The sequence below is a fragment of the Triticum urartu genome, chromosome 4 (assembly GCF_003073215.2).
Source record: "Triticum urartu cultivar G1812 chromosome 4, Tu2.1, whole genome shotgun sequence".
NCBI classification, from domain to species: Eukaryota; Viridiplantae; Streptophyta; class Magnoliopsida; order Poales; family Poaceae; genus Triticum; species Triticum urartu.
In genome coordinates, this window is record NC_053025.1 from 380,795,535 (window position 1) to 380,812,932 (window position 17,398).

Here is a 17,398-nt window from a genome sequence, read left to right on the forward strand (position 1 = left end):
ATATCTAATGACTGATGGTGGTTCACATTTTATTCATGGTGCTTTTCGTAAAATGCTTGCTAAGCATGATGTTAATCATAGAATTGCATCTCCATATCATCCACGGTCTAGTAGTCAAGTAGAATTGAGTAATAGAGAGCTTAAATTAATTTTGCAAAAGACTGTTAATAGATCTAGAAAGAATTGGTCCAAGAAACTTGGTGATGCATTATGGGCTTATAGAACTGCATACAAGAATCCTATGGGTATGTCTCCGTATAAAATGGTTTATGGTAAAGCTTGTCACTTACCTCTTGAATAAGAACATAAGGCATATTGGGCCATTAAAGAGCTTAATTATGAATTCAAACTTGCTGGTGAGAAGAGGCTTTTTGACATTAGCTCACTTGATGAATGGAGAACCCAAGCTTATGAGAATGCTAAACTGTTTAAAGAAAAAGTTAAAAGATGGTATGATAAAAGGATACAAAAACGTGATTTTAATGTAGGTGATTATGTATTGCTATACAACTCTCGTTTAAGATTTTTTGTAGGGAAACTCCTCTCTAAATGGGAAGGTCCTTACATCATGGAGGAGGTCTATAGTTTCGGTGCCATAAAAATCAACAACTTCGAAGGCACAAATCTGAGGGTGGTGAACAGTCAAAGAATCAAACATTATATCTCAGGTAATCCCATAAATGTTGAAACTAATGTTATTGAAACCGTAACCCCGGAGGAATACATAAGGGACACTTTCCAGAATGTTTCAAACACCGAAAAGGAATAGGTACGTGGTACGGTAAGTAAACCGACTCCAAAACAGTTCTAATGGCAATTTTTCTCCGTTTTGGAATATTTAATAAAATAGGAAAATAAGAAGCAGTCCGGGAAGGACACGAGGGTGGATGGCGCGCCCTACCCCCTGGACGCGCTCCCTACCTCGTGGGCACCTCGTGTGCTCTCTGGACTCTGTTTTCTTGCACGATACTTCTTTTGGTCGGTATAAATTCACTATATAATCTCCCGAAGGCTTTGACCACTGTATCATGCAAATATCTCCTGTTTTTGTTTCGAGCTGTTTTCTGCCAGGGTTGTCAAGGCCAGGCATCATGTCATCTCCCTCCTCCTCCAACAATGAGGGCAACAATGCCTGGCTAATGAAGATAGAGCTAAAGAGAGAAGAGCCCAGAGAGATCAACAAGGATGATGGGATCAAGAAGGCCATGGGGGATCAAGTTCCGGCAGTAGGAGAAGAAGACATCCTTCAACCTCACCACAATCTCTTTACCCCATAGGAGATTGAAGCTTTCAAGATGATTGAGTTAGCTTGCAATCAAAACAAGTATCACACAAGTGAAAATATTTTGTTGAAGGAGCATATCATCGCACTCAAGGGCATTATCTGCAAACTAGAGGACCTCCTACGCTCGATGTGCGACTACCCATCATCACTGAGACCTTCTTCACTAACAAAGAAGAACTGCGCATTTGGTATGGGCACTCCCCTTAGCAACTGCCAAGCTTGGGGGAGTGCCCCGGTATCGTATCACCATCACACCTTTATCTTTATCGTTTTTCTTAGTTCGATCCTTTTTGTAATATCTTGATCTAGTAGAATAAAGTTTTAGCATGATCCAGTTTTTAGTTTTGCTTTATTATCCTTCTATGTAATCGAGTCCATGAGCCATATATAATAAAGATTAGTGTTGAGTCAAGGGCTTCATTATTTTGCTATGATCTAGAGGGAATAAAATAAAAGAGAAAGAATAAAAAGAAATAAAGAGATCATATGGATCTTATGGAGAGTAATGACTTCAAATATAAAGAGTATGATGAATAAAAGTTGTTGAGAGTTGACAAACATAGTTTTGGTCATCGTTGCAATTAATAGTAAGTAATAAAGAAAGAGAGGTTTTCACATATAAATATACTATCTTGGACATCTTTTATGATTGTGAGCACTCATTAAAATATGACATGCTAAAGAGTTGATGTTGGACAAGGAAGATAACGTAATGGGTTATCTTTCCTTGCATCTAAGATAAATTAAATTGTCATGGATCATCCAACATGTTGAGCTTGCCTTTCCCTCTCTTTCTAGCCAATTTCTTTGCACCAAGTAGAGATACTACTTGTGCTTCCAAATATCCTTAAACCCAGTTTTGCCATGAGAGTCCACCATATCTACCTATGGATTGAGTAATATCCTTCAAGTAAGTTGTCATCGTTGCAAGAAATAAAAAATTGCTCTCTAAATATGTATGATTTATTAGTGAGGAGAAAATAAGCTTTATACGATCTTGTGATGTGGAAGAAATAAAAGCGACGGACTACATAATAAAGGTCCATATCACAAGTGGCAATATAAAGTGACGTTCTTTCGCATTAAGATTTTGTGCATCCAACCATAAAAGCACATGACAACATCTACTTCCCTCTGCGAACGACCTATCTTTTATTCTTGTCTTATACTTCATGCAAGAGTCACGGTGATCTTCACCTTTCCTTTTTACATTTTATCCTTTGGCAAGCACAATGTGTTGGAAAGATCCAGGTACGTATAGCTAATTGGATGTGAGTTTTCATGAACTATTATTGTTGACATTACCCTTGAGGTAAAAAGTTGGGAGGCAAAACTATAAGCCCCTATCTTTCTTTGTGTCTGATTAAAACTTCATAACCATAATCGCATGAGTGTTAGCAATAGTGAAAGACTAAATGATGGTTGAGTATGTGGACTTGTTGAGAAGCTCTTATATTGACTATTTCCTATGTTATGATAAATTGCAATTGCTTCAATGACTGAGATTATAGTTTGTTAGTTTTCAATGAAGTTTCTGATTCATACTTGATTATGTGATTGAATTGTTACTTTAGCATAAGAGATCATATGACAATATATGTATATGTTGCTGTTATAAAAATGATCATGATGCCCTCATGTCCGTATTTTATTTTATCGACACCTCTATCTCTAAACATGTGGACATATTTTTCGATTTCGGCTTTCGCTTGAGGACAAGCGAGGTCTAAGCTTGGGGGAGTTGATACGTCCATTTTGCATCATGCTTTTATATCGATATTTATTGCATTATGGGTTGTTATTACACATTATGTCACAATACTTATGCCTTTCCTCTCTTATTTTACAAGGCTTACATTAAGAGGGGGAATGCCGGCAACTGGAATTATGGGCTGGAAAAGGAGCAAATATTAGAGACCTATTCTGCACATCTCCAAAAGTCCTGAAACTCCACGAGAATTATTTTCAGAATATATAAAAAATATTGGGCGAAAGAATTACCAGAGGGGGGCCACCCATCGTCCATGAGGGTGGAGGGCCCGCCGTAGCCCCCTAGGCGCGCCCCCTGCCTCGTGGGCCCCCTGGTGGCCCTCTGATGCCCATCTTTGGCTATAAGGATTCTTTCATCGAGAAAAAAATAATAAGCAAGCTCACGAGACGAAACTCCGCAGCCACGAGGCGGAACCTTGGCGGAACCTGTAACACCCCGGATGTAATTTACCTTATCTGTATCCCAACTCTTGCCGTTTCCGGCCTAAGTTATTTTATTTTCCTCGGTGTCGGGTTTTTGTATCCGTGTGTTGTTGTTCTTTGTCATGCATCTCATATCATGTCATCATGTGCATTGCATTTGCATACGTGTTTGTCTCATGCATCCGAGCATTTCCCCCGTTGTCTGTTTTGCATTCCGGCGCTCCTATCTCCTCCGGTGGTCCTTTCTACCTCTTTTCATGTGTGGGGGTTAAACATTTCCGGATTGGACCAAGACTTTCCAAGCGGCCTTGGTTTACTACCGGTAGACCGCCTGTCAAATTTCGTGCCATTTGGATTTCGTTTGATACTCCAACGGTTAACCGAGGGACCGAAAAGGCCTCGTGAGTGTTGCAGCCCAACACTCTTCCAATTTGGCCCAAAACCCACCGAAAACCCTTTCATCATCTAGAGCGTTCGATCACGATCGCGTGGCCGAAAACTGTGCTCAATTTGGAGCCTCCTAGCTCCTCCTACCTATAAAACTAGGTCTTCCCCGAAATTTTCGGGTCAAAACACCCCTAACCCTAGATCCTTCCCCCTCCTCGCGCCGCCGGACGAAGTCCGTCAGGCCGGACGTGTCCGACCTGACCACGCCGGCGTTCCGCTCCAGTGGCATCCTGCCACATGTCCTCGGCCGGCCTCCTTCGCCGCCTGTCGCAGCCCAGGGCGGGCCCTCTCCGCGCCACGACCGGGCCTCGCCTCCTCTTCCTCGGCGCCGCCCGCGCCCGAGGACCTCCGCCGCACTTCTCCCAGCCGCCACACCTCCTCACGCCAGCGATCGCCGCCGTCGTCTCCGGTTCGCCTTCGCGCCTCCCCAAGCTCGGCCACCGCGCCGGAGCACGCGCCGCTCGAGTCCGGCGACTCCCTGCCGACCAGCGCCGCCCCGGCAAACTCCCTCTCCGATGAACCTCGTCGACGCCGGCCGCCGCGTCCATTAACTCCGGCGACTCCCTCCTGGTACAGTGCCGCGCTAGATCTCAGATCCAAAAAACCCTAGGGTTGACTTTCCCCTCTCCCCTTATTTTTTTTGCAATCTTCATCATGTCAAAATGTTCGTCTCGACGAGTACATCATTTCATCTCGTTGAATCATTTTCATTTGAGCTCATCTTGATGCCCAAAATGCTGTTGGAAGAGGGCTATGTGGTGAATTTGTTAGATCTGTTTCATCAAATAGCTATTTGTCATTTTTGCCATGTTTAATGTGTGCATGCTATGATCCTGAGCTCTACATGTGTTTTGTTATATGCCATGCCATCTTTACAGAGGTGCTTGCCATGTATTTTTGTGATATTTGTGGTGACTAGCACAAGCTTGCAAAGTAGCGTAATCGGTAATGCTGATTTCAGGGACTTAGGATTTCACTAAGTCCTTGTCCTGATTTTGTCGTTATGCCATATGTTCATGTTGTTTCCTAGTGATCTGTGCCTCTTTTGAGGATGATCAGTAAGGATGATTTGTTAACATTTTGGTTCTCTATCCATCCATGTCTTTGTTTGCATTTATGGAGCACCCTAGCTTGAGTCAATCGAGCTCTACTTTTGCTATATAGTGAATCTTGACAGATTGTTGACATGTTTAGCGATTTTGCCGAGGATGTTCCTATTGATCCGTGCATGCTATGTTGTTGTTCGTGCCATTTCTAGCTTCTATGCTATGTATTCTTGATGGGTGTATGCTTAGTTTGTCATGCCATGCTCTGTAGTGAGTGCATCGAGCTCGTAAACATGCCTACTCGTTAACTGATTTGCATGCTCCAAGTCTGAGATCTGTTTATGTTTTTGCCATGTTCACATGCTTGCAATTGTATTTTCTGATCCCTTTTGGCTCAAGGTCACTAAGAGACTTGTGTTATGTGATTTGAGTAGCTTCATGCCATGCATTGCTTTGCCATGTTAAGTTATTGTAGCATGTACTTTTCATGCTCTAAAGTGTGCTTCCTGATGATAAATTCCAGACTTGTGTTAATTTCACTAAGTCTGAAACCTGTTATCATTCGCACTTTTGCCATGCTTGTTTGAACCTGTTAATGGATGAATTAGCCGTAGCTCAGTGTTCATATTTTGACAAGCATCATGAGTGGATCCCTGCCATGTATTTTGTTGTCATGTTTGAGTGTTGTAGCATATTTATCTTGATGCATTTAGTTGGTCACTTGCTGATTATTGCAGACCGGTGCCATATTTGTTTTGCTTGCCATTTCCAAACCATGCATCCGATTCCAGTGATCTTTATATCGATTTCAACCGAAATCACCTCACCTTTCCAGTGTCTTGGATTTCCAAGCTGAGGCCAGGTTCAATCATTCCTTGTCAAATCTTGCATATGCATCCCATACCGCATCCCGCATATCATACCATGTTTGCATCATGTTGTTTGAGCATTGCACGTGGTTGATTGTGTTCCGTTTGCTTGTTGTTCTTGTTTCGGTAGATCCGGGAGACGAGTTCTCGAACAAGGAGCCCGTTGAGTTCGCTTACGAGGATCAAGTCAACTCTGACAACTTTGCAGGCATGATGATCATACCCTCGAAATCACTTCTATCTTTGCTTGCTAGATGCTCGCTCTTTTGCTATGCCTATGCTACGATGCCTACCACTTGCTTAATATTCCTCCCAAATTGCCATGTCAAACCTCTAACCCACCATGTCCTAGAAAACCGTTGATTGGATATGTTACCGCTTTGCTCAGCCCCTCTTATAGCGTTGCTAGTTGCAGGTGAAGATTGGAGATCGTTCCTTGTTGGAACATTGTTTATTGTTGGGATATCAACATATTATCTTGTCTATCTTAATGCATCTATATACTTGGTAAAGGGTGGAAGGCTCGGCCTTATGCCTAGTGTTTTGCTCCACTCTTGCCGCCCTAGTTTCCGTCATATCGGTGTTATGTTCCCGGATTTTGCGTTCCTTACGCGGTTGGGTTATAATGGGAACCCCTTGACAGTTCGCCTTGAACAAAACTCCTCCAGCAATGCCTAACCTTGGTTTTACCATTTTCCACCTAGCCTCTTTTTCCCTTGGGTTTCCGGAGCCCAAGGGTCATCTTTATTTAAACCCCCCCCAGGCCAGTGCTCCCCTGAGTGTTGGTCCAAACTAGAGCCCCTTGAAGCGCCACCTCGGGGAAACTCGAGGTCTGGTTTTAGTTGTACGGATTGCTTATCTGAGTGTGCCCTGAGAACGAGATATGTGCAGCTCCTATCAGGATCTGTCGGCACATTCGGGCGGTGTTGCTGGACTTGTTTTACCATTGTCGAGGATGTCTTGTAAAACCAGGATGCCGAGTCTGATCGGAATGTCTTGGGAGAAGGAATATCCTTCGTTGACCGTGAGAGCTTGTGATGGTCTCTTCTCGGCGAAGTTCGGGAAGTGAACACGGTGTTGGAGTAATGCTTGACGTAGGTTGTTCTAGGATCACTTCTTGATCATAGTTGTTCGTCCGTGCTTTGCCTTCTACTCTCGCTCTCTTTTGCGAATAGGTTAGCCACCATATATGCTAGTCGCTTGCTGCAGCTCCACATCATAACTTGCCTTACCTATAAGCTTAAATAGTCTTGATCATGAGGGTGTGAGATTGCTGAGTCCCCGTGACTCATAGTTTAATTCCAAAACCAGATGCAGGGACTGATGATACCGTTCCAGACAATGCGCTCAAGCTCAAGTGGGAGTTCGATGAAGACTCTCGCCGTTACTATGTGTCTTTCCCAGATGATCAGTAGTGGTGCCCAGTTGGGGCGATCGGGGACTTTGTCGCATGTGGGGGTTGATCTTTATTTTGGTACCGTAGTCGGACCATGAGTGTATTGGATGATTGTAATGTTATTCATGTATTTGTGTGACATGGCGAGTGTAAGACAACTATGAAGATTACCTTACTTGCGACATTGCTTTCAATGTGGTTATGCCTCTAAGTCCTGCTTCGACACGTAGGAGATATAGCCGCATCGAGGGTGTTACAGAACCAATCTAGTGCTCCGGCGGAGCTGTCCTGTCGGGGAAAGTTCCCTCCGGGAGGGGGAAATCATCACCATCGTCATTACCAACGATCCTCTCATCGGGAACGAGTCAATCTCCATCTACATCTTCACCAGCACCATCTCATCTCAAACCCTAGTTCATCTCTTGTATCCAATCTTTGTCCCAAAGCCTCAGATTAGTACCTGTGGGTTGCTAGTAGTGTTGATTACTCCTTGTAGTTTATGCTAGTTGGTTTACTTGGTGGAAGATCATATGTTCAGATCCATTATGAATATTAATACCCCTATGATTAGGAACATGAATATGATTTGTGAGTAGTTACGTTTGTTCCTAAGGACATGGGAGAAGTCTTGCTATAAGTAGTCATGTGAATTTGGTATTCGCTCGATATTTTGATGAGATGTATGTTGTATTTCCTCTAGTGGTGTCATGTGAACGTCGAATAGATAACACTTCACCATTATATGGGCCTAGAGGAAGGCATTGGGAAGTAATAAGTAGATGATGCGTTGCTAGAGTGATAGAAGCTTAAACTCTAGTTTATGCGTTGCTTCGTAAGGGGCTGATTTGGATCGATATGTTTCATGCTATGGTTAGGTTTACCTTATTACTTCTGTTGTAGTTGCGGATGCTTGCAATAGGGGTTAATAATAAGTGGGATGCTTGTCCAAGGAAGAACAATACCCAAGCACCGGTCCACCAACATATCAAATTATCAAAGTACCGAACGGGGATCATATGAACGTGATGAAAACTAGCTTGATGATAATTCCCATGTGCCCTCGGGAGCGATTTCCTTTATATAAGAGTTTTTCCAAGCTTTTCCTTTGCTACAAAAAGGATTGGTCCATCTTGCTGCACCTTATTTACATTTATTATTTGTTACCCGTTACAAATTACATTATCACAAAACTATCTGTTACCGATTATTTTAGTGCTTGCAGAGAATACCTTGCTGAAAACCGCTTATCATTTCCTTATGCTCCTCGTTGGGTTCGACACTCTTACTTATCAAAAAGGCTACGATAGATCCCCTACACTTGTGGGTCATCATGAATCTACTTAGAGGGGCAACACATCCTGTCAAGCGTCTCACATCCTTAACCATCCTGGGTTCTTGGATTTGCTTGATGGTGTTGATCTTGTCGAGGTTAGCTTCGATCACCAGGTGGGACATGAAGAAACCATGTAGCTTGTTAGACGGGACTCCAAACAAACACTTCTACGGATTAAGCTTCAAGTTGACCTTGCGCGGATTAGCAAACGTCTCCCCCAAATCCTAGATAAGAGTGGCCTTATCCTTGGTCTTGACCATGATATCATCCATATAAGATTCTATGTTTCTGTGTAAGTGTGGCTCAAAACCAATCTGAATTGCCTTGCAAAAGTGCACCCGGCACTATTTAGTCCGAACGGCATGCGGACAAAGTAGTAAGTACCACATGGGGTGATGAATGATGTCTTCTCTTCATCTCCTTCGGACATGAAGATCTGGAGATATCCGGAGTACACGTCCAGGAAGGATAGAAAATCACACCCTGAGGTGAAATCCACAATCTGATCGATACGCGGCAAGGGAAATGGGTCCTTCGGGCAAGCCTTGTTGAGGTCTATGCAGTCAATGCAAAGCCTCCATTTCCCATTAGCCTTCGGGACTACCACTGGATTTGCTAACCATGTTGGATGCAGTACTCCTCTGACTAAACCAGCTGCCTCCAATTTCCTGATTTCCTCGGTAATGAACTGCTGCCTCTCCAAGGCCTGCTTCCGGACTTTCTGCTTGACAGGTCTGGCATGTGGGCAAACAACAAGGTGGTGCTCGATTACCTCCCCGGGAACAACGGGGATATCAGATGGTTGCTAGGAAAACACATCGATATTCGCCCGCAGGAAGGCAACGAGCGTGCTTTCCTATTTTTTGTCAAGGGTGGAGCTGATGGTGAAAGTACCATCAACACCAGCCAACCCTACCGGGACCTTCTTCACTTGGGATGCAGCAACCTTGGATCTCTTACTGTTGGAACACTCTGGCACGTCGTCAATGGGTGTCGTGCACACAGAGAGGGCACGCTTCCCGGACTCCTTGCTGGAGGTCCTACAATCCCTTTTCTTTCCTTTACTTTCCTTGGTAGGAACCGTTGCTTCCACAGCCTCTGCTACGATTGCATCCCGGTACATATTGTCTACGCAGATAATTGCATCCTTCTCATGTGACCGGATAGTGATAACTCCCAGTGGCCCGGGCATCTTCAGAGTGTTATAAGCATAGTTGGATGCTGCCATGAACTTGGCTAGGGCCGGGCGCCCCAGAATCCCATTGTATGGCAGGGGGAGATCAACCACGTCAAACACGACCTTCTCTGTCTGGTAGCTTAGTTCTCCCCCAAACGTCACCGGCAACGTAATCTTCCTTTTAGCAAGACTCATGCCGGGGTTAACTCTTTGAAACGTGCCGGTAATCTCTAGATCTTCCTCTCCTATCTAAAGCTTGCTGATTACTGCTAAGGATATCAGATTCAGACCGGCCCTGCCATCCAGTAACATCTTTGTGACCTTGAGGTTGCGAATTGTCAGGGAGACCAACAAAGGAAAGCGTCCTACCACAGTGGTGCGGTTAGGGTGATCCTCTTCATCAAAGATGATTGGCGTGCGGGACCATTTGAGCAGTTTCCGGGCCTCTGGCGCTGGCTCCACAACATTGATCTCTCGTGCCCATCGCTTGAGCTGGCAGTGGGAGGTGTGCAAAGATGCACCCCCATCAACACATAGGGCGTCAGTGGCCTTCTAAAATTCCTGCTCACTGGTTTCCTCTACATTCCCTGCATCACTCCCATTATCACAAACTTCCTTCTCTTGACCCGTGGCGGGTTTTCCTTGGTTCCGATAGGGCTTGTCGGGGCGATTTGCTTGACCGCCTCGGCACTTTCCGCCAGGGGCATTCTAACCTTTTTCCTTGTCATGCTTGTCATATTCTGCCCTCTGTTTCTTGACAAGCTGCTCAACTTGGTAACATTCCTGAAGATCATGGCCCTTGGTCCGGTGGATCTTCAAGTACAGTCCATCACCTTTCCCAGCTTTCTCAGCAGCAGCGGCTTCTCGGCAGGCTGTGCAAGTGGCAACTTCCTTGTCGGAGGCCTCAGCCTTAGCCTTCTTGCCAGTAATAGGTGTGCCCGAACCTTCTACGGTCATCACTGCTTTATCCTTAGCTTCTTATTGTGCTTCTTGCCCTTGCTCTAGCTAGTTGATTCATCTTCATCCTCTGTATCAACATTGATGTAATCCTCCTCTCCGGGCAACTTCCTTCCTTCCTTCATTCGAGCACACTTATCCACCAGTGTATATAGCTCCTTCACAATCTTGGGCAACTGCACATTCATCTTAGATTGAATGTGACGGCTGCGCACATTGGACTGGTAGGCTTCTATAGCGGCTGTCAGATGGATATTTGGAGTATTCCTATGGACCTTACTGAATCTCTGTAATACTTACGGAGAGTTTCTCCTTCTTTCTGCTGGAGAAGTTGCAGGTCGCTTGGTCTGTCGAGCTCTTGGTGGCCACCGGTGAAGTCATCGATGAACTCGTGGCACAGGTCCGCCCAAGACGAAATGGAGTTCTCCAGCAGGTGCATCAACCAAGATCTCACGTTAGACTTGAGGGCCAATGGGAAGTAGTTGGGGAACACCTTCTCATCTCTTCCCCCGGCGGTTTGAACAGCGATGGTGTAGATGCTCATGAACTCTGCCGGGTTCAGCCATCCGTCGTACTTCTCAGGTATCTCTAGCTTGAACGTGTGAACGGACGGCCAACGGACATGCCGCGGCTCTCGTGTAAAGGCAGGGCAGCCAACCTCGAAAGGTAGGCACCCACCAACACCGAGTGCATGTTCGTCAATGTCGAGGCCGCCGCATCTATTAGTCAGGTGGAGGTCGTCACAGCGTCGCTTTATGTCGACGCGCGCATCTCCCCGTCGCCTAGCCTCTGGGGCTCGACGTTGGCCTGGACGCGCTCGAGGGTCGGAAGAGGCCATCGAGATGTCGTCGGAGTCTTGATTTAGCTGCGCCTATGTTGGTTGCCACGGTGGAAACTGGACCATGGGGACTGCCCCCTCCGTTCGGCCAGTAGAGGCCAGCTCGTCATGAGCACCCCAGCTTCGGTGAAACCGAGCAGGCTCTAGATGGTAGCACTCCGTTCATCCATCTACTCGACCGTGGGTGGAAACCTTAACACCAGCTAAGCTCGCGCCATAGCCTCCGTGGCGGTGCTTGGAATGGATGTCGATGACGTTGGCTGCACTGTTGCCTAGCTCCTGATGGCGCCAGCGGCGGCGACAGTGGTGGTGTCGCATCCATGCAGTTGTGGGGCGATCGTCTGGGCAGCGGGGTCACGCAGCTGTGGTGCTCGAGGGTCAGCAGCTCCATCGAGCGCAGCACTTTGGTCAACTCGTCGGAGAGGAGAAACATGGGTCGCGGTCGCTCCCGCGGTGGTGGCGGCCGGAGGGCGATGGCTCACACTGGACCGAGCGCCGTTGCTGTGGTTGTGCCCATCAATGGGGGAGAGGGCGCAGACGGAGCGACCTCCTCGCCCACACCTTGCAGAGCATGATCGTTGAGGTGTTGTTGATGTTGTTCTCCTTTGACATTTCAGCCCCCGTGTTGGCCGCAGGAGGAGTGGTGATGGAGCCACCTGCTCCAACCATGCCCCCAGTAACATTCATGTCTTCGCTCGTCTCCACATCCTCCGAAGCGCCTGAGGCTGCGGGCGATGAAGCCTTCGAGGTGGATGGATGGGCCGAAGGGCCATACTTCTTCTTCTTAGCCGCCATGGTCGAGGGTGCCGTCGAAGATGAAGATGGTGACGAAGATGACGCACTGCGCACACTTTCAGGTTCGCGGAAGCGAGCCCCCTACCTGGCATGCCAAAGATGTCGCGGGATATCCACGGCCACCTATGGGACCAGGAGGTCCCTTGCTAGTTCGGCAGGGGTACGTCGTGTTGCACAAAGAGCAGACCAGCACGCGGCAGCACGACAGAGTGCACACAAGCAATTTACCCAGGTTCGGGCCGCCGTGAGGCATAAAACCCTACTCCTGCAATGGTGGATTGATGGTGGAATGTGGATAATGCAACATAGTACACTTGCCCGGCAGGGGGTCGTCGTATGGTAGCAGCGACTACGCGCGTATGGGTGGCGGGTTCCTCAACTTTTCAACCCCTCCTATGGATGCCATGAGCCTCCTTTTATGTATTAAGAGGTCACCACATTGGCAAAGGCGTCATTATCCACTCATATGATAGCAAAAAGTGCTATCATACCTAACTCTGCGGGATCATAGGTTGTATTAAATGCACCGCTTAGTGTCACATCATTGGTTGCCCAGCAAGGCTTGTCGGGCTATCTTGCCAGCTCCGCGCTTGTTCTATTGAAACGTCGTAGGACGGGTGTCATATGTATGTTCCTTCTATAGGAAACGACCGCCATGTGGCAAATGGTTGCCACTTAATCACCTCGCGGCTTGACACTGCACTGATTGACGACATGGGTCGCGCCTGAGTGGTTGGTGGGGACATTTTGCCTTTGCGAGCCATGGCAGGCTCTGCTAGGACTCGTGGTTCCGAGAACCCTCACAAATCTCACAAACCCTCACAAACCTTAGCAACTCACTAGATGGCTCGTGGTTCCGAGAGGGAAAAATGCATGTTTGATGACGCACAGGAGATAGCTTCCTCTTACGGCCTTCAATTTTTTTCTACATTTAACATGCACTAATGCAACTTTCATGTGAAAAGTTGGAAAATTTCAGGGGTCATTCGGCCTTTTAAAGAAATTTAAGTGATTTTCTAGCTATTTAATGACCGTAATTCAAATTTGAACAACATCTACATGCAATACCTAACCATAACGGTTTGAAAAATCACACTTGTGTACTTGTGTGTGAGCTAATTCCATGTGTAGTAAATTAGAAGGAATTTTCAAACATATTGATCTCACGGCACACATGAGTGCCATGGAATTTCAATTCCGAAAAAATTAAAACATGATCAGAAAAACATGAAACCTTGGTTGATGTAATGTCATGCCACCAAGATGATGTGGTAAAAAATTTGGCATGTTTAACGAAAGTTTGGACACACACCCCTCAGAAACCAGAGCAACTCACTAGAAAGCTCGTGGTTCAAGAGGGAACAATGCATTTTTTATGAAGAATGGGAGATAGCTTCCTCTTATGGTCTTAAAATTTTTCTACATTTAATTTGCACTAATACAATTGTCATCTGAAAATTTTGAAAATTCTAGGGGTCATTTGACCTTTTAAAGACATTTAAGTGATTTTCTAGGCATTTAATGACTGTAATTCAAATTTGAACTACATCTACATGCAACAACTAACCATAACGATTTGAAATATCATACTTGTGTACTTGTGTGCGACTTAATTCCATGTGCAGTAAATTAGAAGGAATTTTAAAACATATTTGTGTCACGGTATGGACACATGCATGGAGTGCCATGGCATTTTAATTCCCAAAAATTAAAAAATGATCAGAAAAACATGAAACCTTGCTTGATGTAAAGTCATGCCACCAAGATGATGTGGTAAAAAAATTGGCATGTTTAACGAGAGTTTGGACACACACCCCTCATAAACCATAGCAACTCACTAGAAGGCTCGTGTTTACGAGAGGGAACAATGTATGTTTGATGACGAACATGAGATAGTTTCCTATTATGACCTACAATCTTTTCTACATTTAATGTGCACTAATACAACTGTCGTGTGAATTTTTTTAAAATTCTAGGGGTCATTTGACCTTTTAAAGATATTTAAGTGATTTTCTAGCCATTTAATGACCGTAATACAAATTTGAACTACGTCTACATGCAATGGCTAACCATAATGGTTTGAAAAATCATATTTTTGTGGACTTGTGTGCGAGTTAAAAATCAGCAGATGATGTAAATATCCAGTGTTCAAAAAACAAAATGAAAAGATCTGGCAAGAAAATAGGGCCCCACACGATTGGCACTCTACGCTATAGGTGTACAAAAGTAGGGGCCGTTCTGTACCCCTTTACTTATGCACGGGCTGTCGTAGCCGCAACTACAGTCGAGCTTGGCAGGGCAAAAGAAGGAAAGATATAAGGCAGATGAGGCAGCACTCAAGCAAGAAGCATAAAGAGCAGATGAGGCACCCTTGCCGGGGTGGCCTACGGGGCCCCGGCAACAGCCTTGTCGGGGTAACTTTCCCAACACCAGCAAGGCCACCACCCTTGAGCCTGAGAACTCTGACACCACCGACAGCGTCAAGACAAAACTCGGGAGTGCCTTAGTGGCACGCAGATCTTTGTGAAAACCAAAGGCCTGCAAGCCTAGATGAGAACCAGAAGACGAAGACCCCTGGCAAGATCTTGCCGGGAGCCACCGTAGACCCCTGACAAGACCCTTGTTGGGGACGCTCGCAAGCCCCCGGCAAGACCCTTGTCGGGGACGCCCACGAGAGCGGCGTCGTGCGCGCCTGAGAGGACGAGCCATGCGCTGCTGGGCCCGGGGGCGAGGCCGTGCTGCCCACGGGTGGCGCGGTGACCTCCTGGATGCCCCAGTCGGCACCCGCGCCGCAACCTTCCTAGGTAACGCATGACGAGCAACACCACGACATCGGTGCCTCTGGACACCGCCGCGGGAAGAGCCCTTCGCGTCACTCTCAAGACGCACCGGGCCGGCATGCGCACCCAGACGATGGAGGAAACGGCGCGCGACAGTTAGACTATGATCGAGCTCCTTCTAACGTGGTTAGAAGTCGGAGCGCGTCACGGTCTACGCAGCTTTTGCTGCCACCCATGCCATCGGAAGCGTTGACAGGCGTGCAACTACTCTTCGACTTCCCTCCGGCAGCGGAGAAGCTCGGCGAGTGGAGGGCCACCATTCGAAGCCTCATCAGCTTCGCCAACAAAGATGAGCCGCGCCCAGTGGGATCCTGGTGCCGGCGTTCTGTCGAGCCGGTGCATGCCGGCGATGGGAGGACCGGGGACGCTGCAACCACAGTGCACTCTCCTCCCCCACAGCCGCGACAGCAGCCGCCGGCTCGCCGGGCCGACGCCCCCGACAATGTTTCTACGGCGTCGTCTGACCCGTGAGCCCGCTGCGACCAACGTCAAGTCCTTCAGAAGCGAGCTCAAGAAGACGCTTGGACCACTATCGAGCGGTGATGGGATGCGCACCATCAGTCAGATAGGTGCGCGGGACCCACTATAAACCGCCTAGTGCTGGGGGGTGCCGGTGACCTACCTTATGAGGTGGGTTGTCCAGCCTTTACCCGTGAGCTGTGGTAGTTCCAGTGGCCCACCCACCGCACGTTCAAGCCTGAGGTTGGAGAAAAATACAATGGCAAGACTCACCCGTCGGAGTTCCTCAGCATCTACACCATCACAATGCAAGCTGCCGGGGCTCGCGACAATAAGGTGCTTGCCAATTATTTCCCGTTGGCACTTAAGCCCAACGTCATGTCATGGTTGATGCACCTACTAATGGATTCCATCTCTTCTTGGTCGGATATGTGCCACGGGTTTGTTAGCGCCTTTACCAGAGGCCACCAAGCTCCTGGCCAGGCGAGTGATTTGCATGTCATCCCCCAGAAGGACGGCGAGTCCCTGCGCAAGTATATACAAAGGTCCAGCCGTGTGCATTACAACATCCCACATGTTTATCCCGCCGCTGTCATCAGTGCATTCCATTAGAATGTGCGCAACCGCAAGATGCAAAGGAGCTGGCGATGAACAAGGTTAAAGATGTAGTCGAGCTGTATGTTCTGGCTGATAGGTGCGCTCGGGTTGAAGAAGGAAGGAAGTACCCCGGCGAAGATGCCGGCATGGAAACCGACTCCACAGACGAAGACACCGTCGCCCCGGCCAAGAAGGGTTGAGGCCACAACAGGAAGCATAAGGGCAAGACCATGCTTGCCGTCGAGGGATCCGGCGAACCCGATGCCGCCAAGAAGGCCAAGGTTGACGACCCCAACAAGGAAGTTGCCGGGTGCGACGCCTGCCAGGCCTTGGCGGTTGCTGACAAGCTAGGAGGCTCCGACAAGTAGTACTGCAAGATCAACCGCACCAAAGGCCATGAACTCCAGAACTGTCGGCAGGTTGAGCTGCTTGCAGAGAAGTAGAAAGCTGAATATGAGAGGCGCGACAAGGAGAAGGGCCAGGATGGTGCTGAGGGGTCCGGCAAGAAGTGTGGCGGTCGAGGTGGCCACCGCGACAAGGATAATCAACAAGAGAGGCCCTCTTGGGGCCGCGATATGAACGAGGAAGATGATGATCATGATGAGGACGACGAGTACGGCGAGCATGATTTCCAGAAAGCTATGGAGTCCATGTGCATCAATGGTGGCGCCTCGCTGCACACCTCTCACCGCCAACTGAAGCAGTGGGCGCGTGAAGTCACTGCGGCGGAGCCATCGTTCGACGCCTAGAGGCCACTGAAGTGGTCCAGTACGCCTATCATTTTTGACACTGAGGATCACCCTGACCGCACAACTGCGGTCGGGTGTTTGCCGTTGTTGGTTTCCCCAACAATACGCAACCTCAAGGTGACAAAAATACTAGTTGACAGTGGGGCTGGTCTGAAATTGATCTCGCCTGCTATGATCGAAAGGCTGCAAATCTCCGATGGAGATCTCAAGGAGACAGGCACGTTTCAACGGGTCAACCAGGGGAGGAGTTAGCCGAAGGGCAAAGTCACGTTGCCCGTCACATTTGGGGGTGATACGAACTATCGGACGAAGAAGATCGTTTTTGATGTTGCCAAGATCCCCTTGCCCTATAATGGGATCCTCGGCCGCCCAGCGCTGGCCAAGTTTATGGCGGCATCACATTACGCTTACAATACG